Genomic DNA, 15,672 nt, shown 5'->3' on the forward strand with positions numbered 1-15,672 from the left:
GTGTTCAGCAGGCCATGGTTTATGAACAATGAGCTATTGATTTCCATTCTGTGTTTATTGTTACAATTTGTAACAGTGTTGTAACTTGAAACACTGACAATGTAAATATGTTGAAGCCCTAAATTGTTTCAAAGTGAAGGTTATGGTAGATTTGTTATTTAGAAACCGTACTGATTATATTCATTAACAATTAATTGCAGGACATTTCAAAAATATATTAACATAGATTTCAAAATCATATTAAAATAATTTCAATATTAACATTGTATAAAAAAGTTCTAGCTGCTCAGCAGCAAAGGCTATGTGTGTGGGAGCATTTCAGTTACTGTGCGGACACACGCCCATACAACTTAGAGAGAACGGTGCTTATGAATTACCAAGGCATACTGCAAAAATATGGTTTGGCTTTCGGAAAATGTTGTAAACACTCAGCAAATCAGAGTGAGTGCTCTTATTCAAGGCCCTTCATTGGGACTGGGGGAGTGAGGAAGCAAGTTGTTATTGAAAGGAAAGGTTTCTGTTAACATGAGGTCAGGTTGTCATTGCGATGAGCTGTATATATAGTGATCCAGTTAGACAGAGAGAATCTGAAAAACAAAACACATAAACTATCTGTCCCTATCAACCCATTGACCAAATTCTTTTGTTTATAGCTTATGCCCATGGCAGCACTGGCCTCACCTTGAAGATATTCCCTTCATCCTAGCCATCCTTCCCAGTTCTGATAAATAGTCTTGGAGTTGAAACACTAACTCTGTTGCCCTTTCCACTGATGATTGGCCTGCTAAATATTTCCATCATTTTCTGTTTTTATTGCAGTCTTCTAATGCATACTGTTTTTCTCCATTGGCTCGTATTACAGGTGTAACATACTAAGCTGTTTATGATTAAAGGAGCTGAGAGAATAGCCCTAGAGAGCTACTTTTCTGGTGAGGAAGTCCAAAGTAGAGTTAAATCGGAGATGGTTCATTCAGGGCAGATGCTAAAAACCATAAAAGGCAGCAAACTTCCAGCTGTCGCCATTAGGCCACAAGGATAATTCAAAACACAACTCATACTTCTGTTAGGCAAGGGTATTAAAGGATTTAGACTTAAAGGTCATGAATGGAATTGAGATTCAGATCAAGAATGTTCAAGATTCTGCTTATGACTGGATAATCTGCTCCTTTCCTAAAAGGAAGAGGACTCCAAGGTAATTCCAAGTGATGCTGTGTCCTATAAAAGAAGATCGGCTTCACCACTGTATGAATTCTTTGAATCTTTTAAAGTCAACTTAGGAAAAAGATGATTCCCCACTGCCGTTAGATTTCTGAATGGACAATAAGCAATAAGGCCATGTACATTACCTCACTATTATTTTTTTTCTTTTCTTGCTGTCTTTCTGCACTACTTATTTTATACAAATAGCGAGTTTGTAAATCTGGTGGAAGGAAAGGATGTTCGGAATGGCGAGAGTGGAGTGCCATGGGAGGGGTGTGGGACAGGTGGCAGAAAAGGAGTGCCAGAGTGGGAGTTGGAGAGGGTGCAGACACACCCAGCCCTGAGCTATCAAGCAAGGCCATTTGATTCCAAACAATTGGTTTATTGATCATTACAGAATGTCTCTCTGGTGCTTCCTGCTCCCTCCAATCTCTCTTCCCCTTTTCCCAACCCTGATTCCCCTCTCTGTCCCTTCCCACACTCAGTCCACAATGGAGACCCATATCAGAATTAGGTTATCATCACTCAAATATGCCATGAAATTTGTTTTTTTGCAGCAGCAGTACATTTATGTGCCTGACTTCTGCACAGTACTAGGTATGTACACATAAATCTTATTGTAATTTATAGTTTTTAATTATATTACTGCCAATGCAAAACAACATATTTCATGACATGTGCCAGTGATATTTAACCTGATTCTGATTTCATTATTATAGGTCGGGTAGACAGTATGAAACTTTTCTCCAGAGTAGAGATGTCAAGCATCAGAGGGCATGTTTTTTAAGATTGGGGGCGGGAATTTTAAGTGCGACATAAGGAGCAAATTCCTTCACTTGGTGACGCCTGGAATGAGGTTCCAGGGGTAATAATGGAAGTGGCCAGTCAGGTGGAGCTTGAGAGTTTGTAGAAAGACATGTGAATCTGAAGGGAATTAAACAATATAGACAACACACACAGAGAGGACCTGTAGTATAACTTGAGCACAGCATTGTGGGCCAAACTGTACCATTATATGTTGTATTTTGTTTCCTTTCAAAGCTCCTGAAGAGGGAAGCTGCTGATCTTTTAAAGAATGGATTCCGGATGAAATATTGAGGTTTAACTTTATTGGTTATAATTACTGAAATTTCCCTTGGTGTCAAAAAAAAATTAGTTCACACTAAGACATTCAGCCCTGTCAGTAGCATTAGATGTATTATATAGTAATGTCAGTTTGTCTGCCTCTGAAATTCATTCTATTGACCATGAATTTCAAATGCAGCAAGCAAGGGTCTGACAATGCTATATGCAGCAGAGTGCTTAGTTCTACAGGCGAGGGATGAATACCTGGGCAACCACCTTTAAACCTAAGGATGGATTATATGCCAGCATTACAGTGCTATTGTTTTTGAAGAGCTTCAGGGCATATCACTAAACTTTTTTTTGCCTTTCCAACCTTCTGCCTTTTCCAGTGTTGATCTGAAAGTAGTAGCTATTTCACGATGGCATACATTACCAGATAATATCCCCAAAAAGATTAGAGGGTTTTAAAACTTTTGAGTTTCAGAGGCAATATTACAGTCAGAAATGTCAATACTGAAAACTAATAACCTTGCAACTAATCCACCATTCTTTTTCTTTTATAATATTATTCACAATAAAACCCAAAATGGGCAGGTGAACACAATAATGAATACATATCACCACTTGATGCTGTCAGCCTTGGGACACAAAGAGATTTGTCCCAGAGGAAATATGGGCTCAAGCAGACACGTCAGATTAAGGCAAACTGCACCTTAGAACAAGCTGATGAGCATCCCTAGGGTAGTGGTCAATTCTGGTTCAGGAAACTTGTCGGCTGACAGTGTTCTTCAGTGTGTTTTAAGGCAACCTGAGTAACCATTAGCCTTTAGGTTGTGTCATTCCCAGGTTAAGGTTACAGAAGCAGTCACTTAACTGCAGTTATATACACCCTTTATGGAATATATTCACAGTGGCTCTCCTTCCCAGGTGCAAATGTCAGTCCTCACTAATGGCAATAGTCACCTATGCCAGATCGTGCCTGAGGCTGGCTCGCTGCCACTTCTGAGACAATAGTTTTGTCTCTTCCTCTCTGACGTTTCATACCATATTTCAAAGATGTTCTGGACCCAAGTAAATTCTATCCCCAGCAAAACGGAGAATTGGTAAGCTCATTCGCAGCTTCAATCACACAATGGCTCTAAAGCAGCTTACAGAGATTATACGACGCAGAAAAAAATATGTCAAGTGGGTGGCAAACACCTGTGCTATTCACAATATTCACAATTTAAGGCACTCTGCAATTCTAACATGCCAAATTAGTGCATTGAAGCCATTGAGAACAGAATCTCATTTGCATCTCTTGAAACCTTTTTCCAAAATAGGATCAATTTAGTAAACAATACTTAATGAAACCAGACAATATTGTAGGTTATTGCTTACAATTAAAATATTTCAGAACTGGCTAACGTCCACACTGCTACCAGCTTCTGGTATTAAAAAATGCTTAGAGTGATTTCTGAAGTGGCAATTTGTCTGTGCGATTAACATTTAGACACAGGTTAGAGAGGCCAACACAAGACCTAAAACAGTATATCAAGCTCATCTATTACGAGCACTGACATAAAGCAAAATAAGCATAAAAATAAGGCAAAAGTAACAAGTCCTAGAATTCACCATAATAATCTCAATGTACCTGCGTTTCCACTTATATGAGGACCATTAATCATTTCTCTATTGTTAACTAATCAAAATCTCGAGCCCTAGACATGGACCTTTGCATGAATCATCTGGCAAACTCAGAAGGAAAGCTCACAAAAACACACACATATTCACACACGCACATTGTAGTGAAATCAGTAGGTGAGACCAAGGTGAGGTAGTCTGACCACCTCAGTGCAGTAGAACTTCTGAGCGATGAGCACCATTTATGGCCTTATTAACTTGCTGTTCAGATGCTGCTGCTGCATGGGGCACAGGAGGTAGAGATGACCGGTGACTGCTAATAGACATCAGTTTGACTGAAGGGTCAGAAACAACAAGCCTGTTCTTCCTGCCGAGAAAAAATCATCGCAGGTGGCAGACTGATCCCCTGGACAGAGAAGCTATGCTAGTCATGGTCAGTCAGAGGCCAGTTAGCCAAAGCTACCTGAAGTCGATGCCAGATTGCTGATTTAGCACCTGCAGAGGTGTATTCCAGGGCGTACCCAGTACACGTGTGGATCAGGCCAATCTAAAGTACCACGCAGAGCATCTCTGGCATGGTTTAAGGCTCTTCATACGGTACCTCTAGTACATTCCTAATACTATCAGACTATATGATATAGGAGCAGAATTAGGCTAGTCCGCCCACTGAGTTTGCTCTGCCCTTACTAATCAAGAAAATATCAAACTCTAAGTATACCCAATGACTTGGCCTCAACAGCCATCTGTAACAATGAAATCCATTAATTCACCACCTTCTGGTTAAAGAAATTCCTCCTTATCTCTGTTCTAAAGCAATACCCTTCTACTCTGAGGCTGTGTCCCCTGGTCCTAGACTCTCCCAATATTAGACTCATCCTCTCCACATCCACTATCTAGGTCTTTCAATATTTGGTCAGTTTCAATGAGATTTCCACCCCTCCCCATCCACCACCATTCTTCTAAACTTTGGCAAGTACTGCCAGGGCCATCAAATGCCCCTCATATGTAACCCTTTCATTCCTGGGCACATTCTCATAAACTTCCTCTGAACCTTCTCCGATGTCAACATATCCTTTCTTAAGTACGGGACCCAAAAACTGCTCACAAACTTCAAATGTAGTCTGACCAATGCCTTATAAGTTCTCGGCATTACACATCTGTCTTAATAGTCTCGTCTTCTGAAAATGAATGCTATCCTTACATTTCCCTGGCTCACTACTGACTCAGTCGGCAAGCTATCTCTCAGGAATTCTGCATCAGGACTCCCAAGTCATTTTGCGTCTCCAATCTCTGAATTGCCTCCCCATTTAGAAAATATTCTACACCTTTATTCTTTCTACCCCTCTCTACATTGGATTCCATTTGCCACGTATTTGCCCTAATCTGTCCAAGTCTTTCTGCAGACTCCCTGCTTCATCAACAGGCCCTGCCCTTCCACCTACCTTTGTATCACACAAGGTTCCAGTGACATCCTCCCCTCATTCTTCTGAACTCTGGCAGTCACAGGCCCAAAGCCATCTAAGCTGATTATATTTTATTAGATTCCTCAGGAAAAGTATTCCTAACTTGTGCTTGTAAATTCCACATTTCAAGTCCAAACTGTTGTGACTTCATAGTTTTATTGAAATAATACTTGCGTATTAAATTAGAGTGTTAAAGGCTAATAAATCAGATGTGATAAACAATGATTGAGCTCCTACAACTAGGATGGATCCTGTTATAGTCATTTTCATATTGCAATAAGAATGCTTCACTTCATCATTTTCCTCAAAGAATCATTCAGGAAGAACTATTTTTACAGTATAAACACTGTAAAATAAATCACTTGCTCTCTCACAGTTATCTGTAGAGATTTTGATTATGTTACCCATTTAGAAGGAAGTTGCAGTCAGCTGGATCCGCCTGCTGGCATGAAAGATGATCAGATATATATCCATCAAGTATTTAGAGTACCATGTAAAAGTCTTAGGCACATATATATAGCTAAGACTTTTGCACAGTACTGCAGTAATTTTATGTACTGCATCGTACTGCTACCACTAAGAAAGACAATTTTCATAACATATGTGAGTGATGACAAACCAGATTCTAATATAATCCTCTATTGTGGACAGAGAGTGGGAAGGCTACAGAGGGAGGGGTATCATGGTTGGGGAAAAAAGGAAAGGAGAGGGGAGGAAAGAGGGTGCACCAGAGAGACATTCCAAACTTCAAACTAGTTGTTTGGAATCAAAAGACCTTGCCTGGTGTCTCAAGGCTGTGTGTGTCTGCACCTACACCACCCTCAGCCCCTGGCACTCCTTCTCTGCCATTCCTCCTCTGCTACCTGTCCTACCCCCTCCCAAGGCTCTCCACCCTCACTATTCCCAACATCCTTTGCTCATGCCAGGTTTACAAACTTGCTCTCCACTCCATTTGACAAATACAGTACTGTGGAAAAGTCTTACACATTTTCTCTCTCCCTATCGGTATACACTGGCATTTTCAAAGTTTCTGCACCCCTGGTCAAAATTTCTGTTACTGTGAATAGCTAAGTGAGTAAAAGGTGACCTGATTTCCAAAAGGTGTAAGTTAAAGATGACACATTTCTTTAATATTTTAAACAAGATTACTTTTTTATTTCCATCTTTTACAGTTTCAAAATAACAAAAAAGGAAAAGGGCCCGAAGCAAAAGTTTGGCCACTCTGCACAGTCAGTACTTAGTAACACCCCCTTTGGCAAGTATCTCAGCTTGTAAACACTTTCTGTAGCCAGCTAAGAGTCTTTTGATTCTTGTTTGGGGGATTTTTGCCCATTCTTCCTTGCAAAAGGCTTCTAGTTCTGTGAGATTCTTGGGCCATCTTGCATGCTCTGCTCTTTTGAGGTCTATCCACAGATTTTCGACACTGTTTAGGTCAGGGGACTGTGAGGGCCATGGCAAAAACTTCAGCTTGCACCTTTTGAGGTAGTCTATTGTGGATTTTGAGGTGTGTTTAGGATCATTATCCTGTTTTAGAAGCCATCTTCTTTTTATCTTCAGCTTTTTTTTTTACAGACAGTGATGTTTGCTTCCAGAATTTGCTGGTATTTAATTGAATTTATTCTTCCCTCACCAGTGAAATGTTCCCCGTGCCACTGGCTGCAACACAAGACTAAAGCATGATTAATCCACCCCCATGTTTAACAGTTGGAGAGGGGTTCTTTTCCTGAAATTCTGCACCCTTTTTTCTCCAAACATACCTTTGCTCATTGCGGCCACAAAGTTCTATTTGAACTTCACCAGTCCACAGGACTTGTTTTCAAAATGCATCAGGCTTGCTTAGATGTTCCTTTGCAAACTTCTGACACTGAACTTTGTGGTGAGGACACAGGAAAGGTTTTCTTCTGATGACTCTTCCATGAAGGTCATATTTGTAGAACAGTGCACCACCACTCCAGAGTCTGCTAAATCTTCCTGAAGGTCTTTTGCAGTCAAACTGGGGTTTTGATTTGCCTTTCTAGCAATCCTACAAGCAGTTCTCTCAGAAAGTTTTCTTGGTCTTCCAGGCCTCAATTTGACCTCCAGCATTCCTGTTAACTGCCATTTCTTAATTACATTATGAACTGAGGAAACGGCTACCTGAAAACACTTTACTATCTTCTTATAGCCTTCTTCTGCTTTGTGGGCATCACTTATTTTAATTTTCAGAGTGCTAGAGGAGCCCATGGCTGCTGATTGTTGGGACAAGGTTTGAAGAGTCAGGGTATTTATAAAGCTTTGAAATTTGCATCACCTGGCCTCTCCTAACAATGACTGAACAAGCCATAGTCCTAACAAGCTAATTAAGGTCTGAGACCTTGGTAAAAGTTATCTGAGAGCTCAAATCTCTTGGGGTTCCCAAACTTTTGCATGGTTCTCCTTTCCTTTTTTTCACTCTAAAATTGTACAAAACAAACATAATACACAAATCTTGCTTAAAATGTTGAAAAAGGTGTTTTATCTTTAACGTTATGACATTTGGAGATCAGTTCATCTTCTACTCACTTAACTAGTCACAGTAACAGAAATTTTGACCAGGGGTGTCCAAACTTTTGCATGCCACTGTATCAAATATGCTGCCACCTAAAGGCATATATATGTGCCTGTGACTTTTGAACAGAACTGTACGTAGCAAAAGGGCAAGTAGATAGCCCCTGCCACTGAAGGAAGTTCCTTCACATTCACTTTGTTTCCTTTACCAGCTCAACTAACATTAGTTACAAGTCCATCAATGATTCTAACTTCAGCTTAACCTACCAGATCCCCCAACACAGAGGCAGCTGCAAAGAATTTTAATGAAGAGATTTAGAAAGTAATTCAATAAGAGGTTCCATTAATAAAATGATAATAAATGAATGTCTGCAATTTAAGCATTTAGCATAGATTTGTAAATCTGAAAAATATAATACTACACCACAATAAACAAGATCTATGGTAACTCCCCATAATCCCCACCCAATAAGCCCTACCCACATCCTGTACCCAACTGACAGAGGATAATATTGGCAATCCCAATAACACACCCTCCTAATCTAAGGCACAAATGTAGGAGGAGAAGAGTTAAGTGCCACCCCAAATCATTTTATTCTGCTTCATCTAAGTTATTTTAATGATCACACAAATGAAGACAGGACTTTGAAACCCTTAGGTGGCAGTATATTTGATACCAAAATACAGGTATTCTCACAACTTGATATAAATTTTAAACAATCTGAACAAAAAGGATCTTCTGACCATTGCATTCCACTTCCAGAAGGGAAATACACATTTATTCTGAAGAGAAACACCACCCTTGCAGAAGGTTTTTTGGTGGTGAAATGCCTGGCACCAAGCATCTGAAAGAAACACTTCTTTCAAATATCCATCAGGTAGAAAAGATTCAAGAATGTGCTCAGAGAAATGTAACATCCCAAATGACTCCTGGGAATGCCTAACCCATGGCCACTCAAAGTGGAGAACGAGCATTTGGGATGTGATTAGGAACTTCAAGGTTATGTATCAGGAGTAAGAGAAGATTAAACAACAGAAGAGATGGGCCATCACTTGCCTGCCTGCCAGACACTTTGTGTGGCCCATCTGGGGAAGAGTCTTCAGTTACCACATAGAGTTGTACAGAACAGAAACCATACTTTGGGCCAACACATCTGTGCTAACCTTTTTACCCACCTTCATTAATACATCTGCCTACATTACAGCCATATCCTTGTATGCTTTACCAATTTACACCTGTCTAAGTGTCTTTTGTATGTAGCCTTTGTACATGACTCCACATCTCCTCTGAGATGAGTTCCAGATATCATCCACTTTCTGTGTAAAAACATCCTTATATTCTCTTTCAAAACTTCTCCCTGTCACCTTTCATTTTTAATACCCACTGGTGTGACTGTAAACAAAGTGACTGGAGAGACACTGAACATGGTGGATATAGAAGTCTTTATTCAGCCAAACCAACAGCAACCACACAGGAGACATACTTGGAAGAAGAGGTGTGCCTGACCCAATATTACATGACATTTTTATATGCTAAAAATCAAAGGTAACAGCACTGTATATCCACCACCAATGTTCCCTTCAACTTTTTTTTAAAAACGCAGATGCATGGAACAACCATTGGTCTGAGCAGGAAACTTTTACATGGTCTGAAATTTGTGTGGCACCTTGTATATTTTTTGTAATATGTATGTCAAACGTCAATCACCTATAGTTACAATATGTCCACAATGCTTCCTTTGAATTACATATAATTTTCAAACACTTCCAACACTGCAGAAACAGAAAATGAATGTTAATCCCCATCATGTCTCTAACTGCATTCATGCATATGCAGACATCTCAGATGATCAACCCCAGTCTACAGCTCCAGGACGACTATTGTTCTGAGCTGCACTTTAAATTCAATCTGCAATCTACATTCTGGTCTGAAGACTAGTTGCTGCTGAAATTATGCCCTAACTCAAGAATACGTCCTAACATACCCTATTAGAAGAAAAAAATGTTTCTATCTTTGCCTCCTTCACTCCAGGGAAAACAAGCCTGGCCGATCTAATCTCCTCCCATCAGTAAAATCCTTCCATCCAGGCCACATCCTGGTAAACCTTCTCTGTACTTGCTCCAACACAAATACATCCATTGTCCTTATCAAGTCATCTCCTAACCAAAAGCATCACAGTCCAAACAAGTTAATCTTAACTCTAAGAAAATGCTCAAAAAAAGTATTGCCCACTGCCATTAGATCAGGGGTTCCCAACCGGCGGACAACGGACCCCATGCTTAATGGTATTGGTCCATATCTTAAAAATTTTGGAAACTCCTGCATTAGAAGATGCTCCAACACTAATATTAAGTTACTTCCCCTAAGCTGCCAGGAGTTACATAGTCCAAAGATGCATCTGATAAATTAATATTACTGCTTTTTAGGATGTATGGGTAGCCTTTGATCTAGATAACAATAATCCGGCATAATCACAAAAAATTATAGCAAGTAATAGAAAACAGAAGTTTCTTTTAGAGATTCATGTGGTCAATAACAATACAAATCATTGATTAGAAGAGTCATGTGTTGAAACAAAAAATATTTTTTAAAATTAAGGTGATTGATTGAATAGTTTTCTCTCTTGTAAGATTTTCCACTGCTTTAATAATTAACCCATGTATTTTAATTATCTGCAAAGCACCTATGTATTACAATAGATCATAGAACATAGAACAGTACAGCACAGGAACAGACCTCTCAACCCAAGATGTTATGATAAACTAATTAAACAAGTAATTAAAAGCCCAACTAAACTATTCCTTTCTGTCAACACATTCATATCTCTCCATTTCCTTCACATTCATGTGCCTGTCTAAAAGCCTCATGAACACCTCTATTGTATTTGCCTGTGTTATTATCCCAGCATCCTAGGTACCCTGGACTCCATGTAGCATCCTGGTAAACCTCTCCTACACCCTCTCCAAAGCCTCAAATCATTCCAGTAATGAGGTGACCAGAACTGAACACACTGCCCCAAATGCAGCTGAGCAAGAATGTTATAAAGTTGTATCGTAACTTCCTGACTCTTGAACTCATTGGTTTGACTAATACAGACAAGCATGCCATATGTCTTCCTTACCACCCTATCAATCTGTGCAGCTACTCAGGCAACTGTGGATTTCAACCCCAAGATTTTTCAGTACATCAACATTGTTAAGCATCTTGCAGTTAACAGTGTACTCTCCCTTCACATTAGTTTGCCCAAAGTGCTCACCTCACATTTGGTTGGATTAAACTCCATCTGTCATTTCTTCTATTGCTTGCAAACTTACTAACTCATCCACTTACAGTATATTATCATCACAAACAAAAGTGTTCCTAGAACACATCTCTGCTAAACACCACTAGTTATGGACCTTCAACCAGAATAAATCCCATTGACTGCTACAATATGATTTCTATTGGCAAGCCAATTCTGAATCCAATTGGCTAAATCACCATGGATTCACACATGCACCTTAATCCAATGAGGGACCTTGTCAAGCATCTTATTAAATCAATGTACACAACAATATCCACAGTTCCACCTTCATCAATCATTTTCAACATCTTCTCAAAAAACTCAATCAAGTTTATAAGACATGAATAACCCTGGACAAAGCCATGCTGATTGATTCTAATTTGGAAATTGTGTTCCAAACACTTTAAAATCCTATCGCTAAGAATCCTTTCACATAACTAACCTATTACTGATATTAGACTCTCTGGTCCATAGTTTCCAAAATTATCTCTATTTCCCTTCCCGAATAATGGTCAACATTCTAGCACCTCACCTGTGGCTAGAGATGACACAGGCTCCAGAAATATTTTCTTTTGCCTCTCACGACAACATGAGCTAAATCATATGGGATTTATCTGCCTTAATGTTCTTTAAGTGACACAGCAGAAACTCCTCCTTTATCTCAAAATGCCCAACATATTAACACACTCAACACTGATCTCTCTGTCCTCCACATCCTTCTCCTTGGTTAATGCCGATACAAAGTCAAAGTACGTTTATTATAAAAGTACGTATGCAGTACACAACCCCGAGATTCGTCTTCCCGCGGACAACCACAAAACAAAGAAACACCATGGAGCCCATTGAAAGAAAACATAGAACATCCAAAGTGCAAAAAACAATAAATTATGTATATAGCGAAAAAAAGAAGAGAATAACACACAGAATATCAAACATCAAACAGGAGAGTCCTTGAAACAGTCCGGGAATGTTCAATTTATTTTAGTTCAGTTCAATTTCGTGCTGTGTCGTTCATTGTTCACAGGCCACAGAGCCAGTTCACCCCATTCAAAATCACACAAAACAACTATTAAAAAATGAGTAACTAGAAACCAGAACCATGTATAAAATGAATTGCAGAGTCCTCTGAAAGCAAGGACCACAAACCATGCCACTCAACCATGCCAAATTTCCTGGGAGACAGCAAAATTGCCAGGTCGCTCAGTTTGCCCAAAAGCACATTATCAAAATGTAAATTACTCATTTAGGAACTCCTCCACATCCTCTGCTTACAAGTACACATTCCCTCTTTTATCCTGAGTTAGTACAGGGTACTACATTCTCTCCAGTTCTATTAATCTTGTTATTGGTGTATGCATAGAATGCTTTGGAATTCTCTTTAATCCTACTTGTCACAAACATTTCATGGACTCTCCTGACTTACCTATTCCTAACTGGAGGTTTTTTCTAGCTTCTTTATAATCCTTAAGGGCTAAAACCATTTGATTTTAAATTCCTAAACCTTCCATACCTTTCCTTTCCTCCCTGATTAAACTTTAAACACCCTCCACATACCAGATGTGGACATGTCCAAAAGCAGCTTAATTCCCCTTAATTATTTTCTCTTTTGAAAGTCCAAACCTGGAGGGCATAGGTTTAAGGTGAGAAGGAAAAGGGACCAAGGGGCAACTTATTCATATGAGTATATGGAATGAGCTGCCAGAAGTGGTAGAGGTGAATAGACAGATAGATAGATAGATAGATAGATAGATAGATACTTTATTGATCCCAAAGGAAATTCTAGTGTCACAGTAGCATTACAAGTGTATAGATATAAATATTAGAAGAAAAGTAGAAAGAATAAAAAAAAATCTATCACAAACAGTCTAACAGGAGGGAGTCATCACTTCCCCAGCTACAGGTAGACTCATTATAGAGCTTAATGGCTAAGGGTAAGAATGACCTCATATAGCACTCTTTGGAGCAGCATAGTTCTCTGATTCTATTACTGAAAGTGCTCCTCTGTTCAGCCACAGTGGCATGCAGAGGGTGAGAAACATTGTCCAGAATTGCCAGGATTTTCCGTAGGGTCCTTTGTTCTACCCCAGCCTCCAGTGTGTCCAGTTTGACTTCAATAACAGAGCCAGCCTTTCTAATCAATTTATTGAGCCTGTTGGCATCACCTGTATTAATGCCACTGCCTCAGCACATCACTGCATAGAAGATTATACTGGTGACAACAAACTGGTAGAACTGGTGAAGGGGAGGTCTGCATACTCCAAAGGGCCTCAGTCTCCTCAGGAAATAAAAGTGACTCTGGCCCTTCTTGTATACAGCCTCTGTGTTGGTACTCTTCTCAAGTCTGTCATCCAGGTGCAACCCCAGGTACTTGTAGATCCTCACCACATCCACATCATCAACAGTAACAGGAAGCAATGCAGTCTTAGTCTTCCTAAAGTCCATCACCATCTCCTTTGTCTTACTAATGTTGAGCTACAGATGATTCAGCTTGCACCAGTTGATAAAATCTTCCACTAGTCCCCTGAATTCATCCTCCTTTTATATACTGATCTATTTAGAGAATTTCTACAGATGACATGACTCAGTGTTGTATCTAAATACTGAGGTATACAGAGTAAACAGGAAGGGAGCCAATACAGTCTCCTGTGAGGCCCCTGTGCTGTTTATAGCCATGTCTGACACACGGCTCTGAAGCTGCACATACTGTGGTTAGCCAGTCCATAATCCAGGATATAAATGGAAGTGCCAATCTGCATTGAATTAAGCCTTTCCCCCAGCAATGAGGGCTGAATGGTATTGAAGGCACTTGAGAAATCAAAAAACATGATCCTCACCGTGCTGCCCTGCTTATCCACATGGGAGTGGGCTCTGTTCTGCAGTTGGATGGCAGCATTATCAACTCCAATGTGCTCCTGGTAAACAAACTGCAGGGGATTGAGAGATGATCTGACCAGGGGTCGGAGATGACCCAGGACCAGCCTCTCTCTAGACTCTTCATGACGTGTGAGGTCAGAGCCACTGGATCGTAGTCATTCAGGACTTTTGGTTGGTCCTTCTTGGGTACTGGGACTACAATGATGTCTTCCACACAATTGGGACCCTTTTCAGGCTGAGACTCAGAATGAAAATGCACTGGAGAACTCCACACAGCTGCTCAGCACACTCCTTCAGGACCTTGGGGTACATACCATCTAGTCCCAATGCGTTGCCATGTCTAAATTCTCCTAGAGCCTTCCTCACCTGCTCAGCAGTGAAGGTGAGTTCATAATGACTGGGGAGTTGATAGAAGATGGGAGCTGAGAGAGGAGAGGATTGAGACAATAGCAGTTGGCACGTGGAGGTGTGGATTTAGGTGCAGTGCAAGGAAGGGATGTAGACAGTGGTAGCCTTGTAGAACATTTAAAAGACATTTGGACAAATACATAGGTAGGTACATAAATCCCAATAATCTCTCCCTAGTTCTTACCTAACAGTTTTGTGATTTGCCTCATTCCAATTTAATACTCCAGCAAGGACCATGCTTATCTTATCTTTAGCCATCTTCAAACTTAAGGAGCTGTGGTCACTGTTCTCCCACTGAAAGGTTGGTCACCTGACCTGGCTCATTATCCAACACCAGGTCTTGTACAGGTCTCCTCTTGTTGTACTATCAACATATTAATTTAATAGGCCTTCCTGGATGCACCTAAGAAATTCAGCACATCTAAGCATCTTGTGCAAAGAAGGTCCCAGTCTAAATAGGGAGGTTGAAGTCATCTTCTTTCACAACCCTGTTGTTTTTACACCATTTCCTAATCTGCCTGCATATTTGTTCCTCAGTGTCCCAGTAGCTATTGGGGAATACAATGAGTAATAATAACTTCGCACATCCACCAGTGAAAACTGCTGTTTTCCTTAAGCTGAAAATAGAAAGTTAATTGATGCAGATCTTTAAAGTAGAATAATTATCATCATTTAAAATGCATTACGAAAAATAAGGTAAAAAAGAAATTGAAACAGAGCATTTTAGAAGTAAAATGAGAATTGTGTATAATTCACTTTTACAAATAAAGAACTATTGTGAGATGAATATTAGCTATGTGCCAATTGACTTCTTCCTGGTTAATCAAATGCACTTTTACTTAATCTTTGGTAAAATTTGAAAAACCATTAAAACTAAGAGGATTAGCATCGTATTTCTGGCAAAATGCACTCTACTTTAGCAAAGATTACTTTCTCTCTCTGATGTAGATGTTCACCACTTTCACAAAGCCAAATAATTTTATCTAGTTTAAAATAAATACTGTATTATTGTCTAGTAAAGAGGATTAAAAAGACAAACGAGAAACTGAGTTCAAGTGTGCACTTTCCCAAATTCTCAGCTATGGTGATAATGCTCACTTTTCAAAGTATCAAGCAGGAAGAGTTAAGGAAGTAATTCATAGCCCATTATAAGGTTACCACAACAGTAGCTGTGGAGATTGTGTTGAATTGTCCATTAAATGGTCATATTTAATTTCTTCCCTAATCAC

Source organism: Hypanus sabinus, chromosome 22 (genome assembly GCF_030144855.1).
Source record: "Hypanus sabinus isolate sHypSab1 chromosome 22, sHypSab1.hap1, whole genome shotgun sequence".
Lineage (NCBI taxonomy): Eukaryota > Metazoa > Chordata > Chondrichthyes > Myliobatiformes > Dasyatidae > Hypanus > Hypanus sabinus.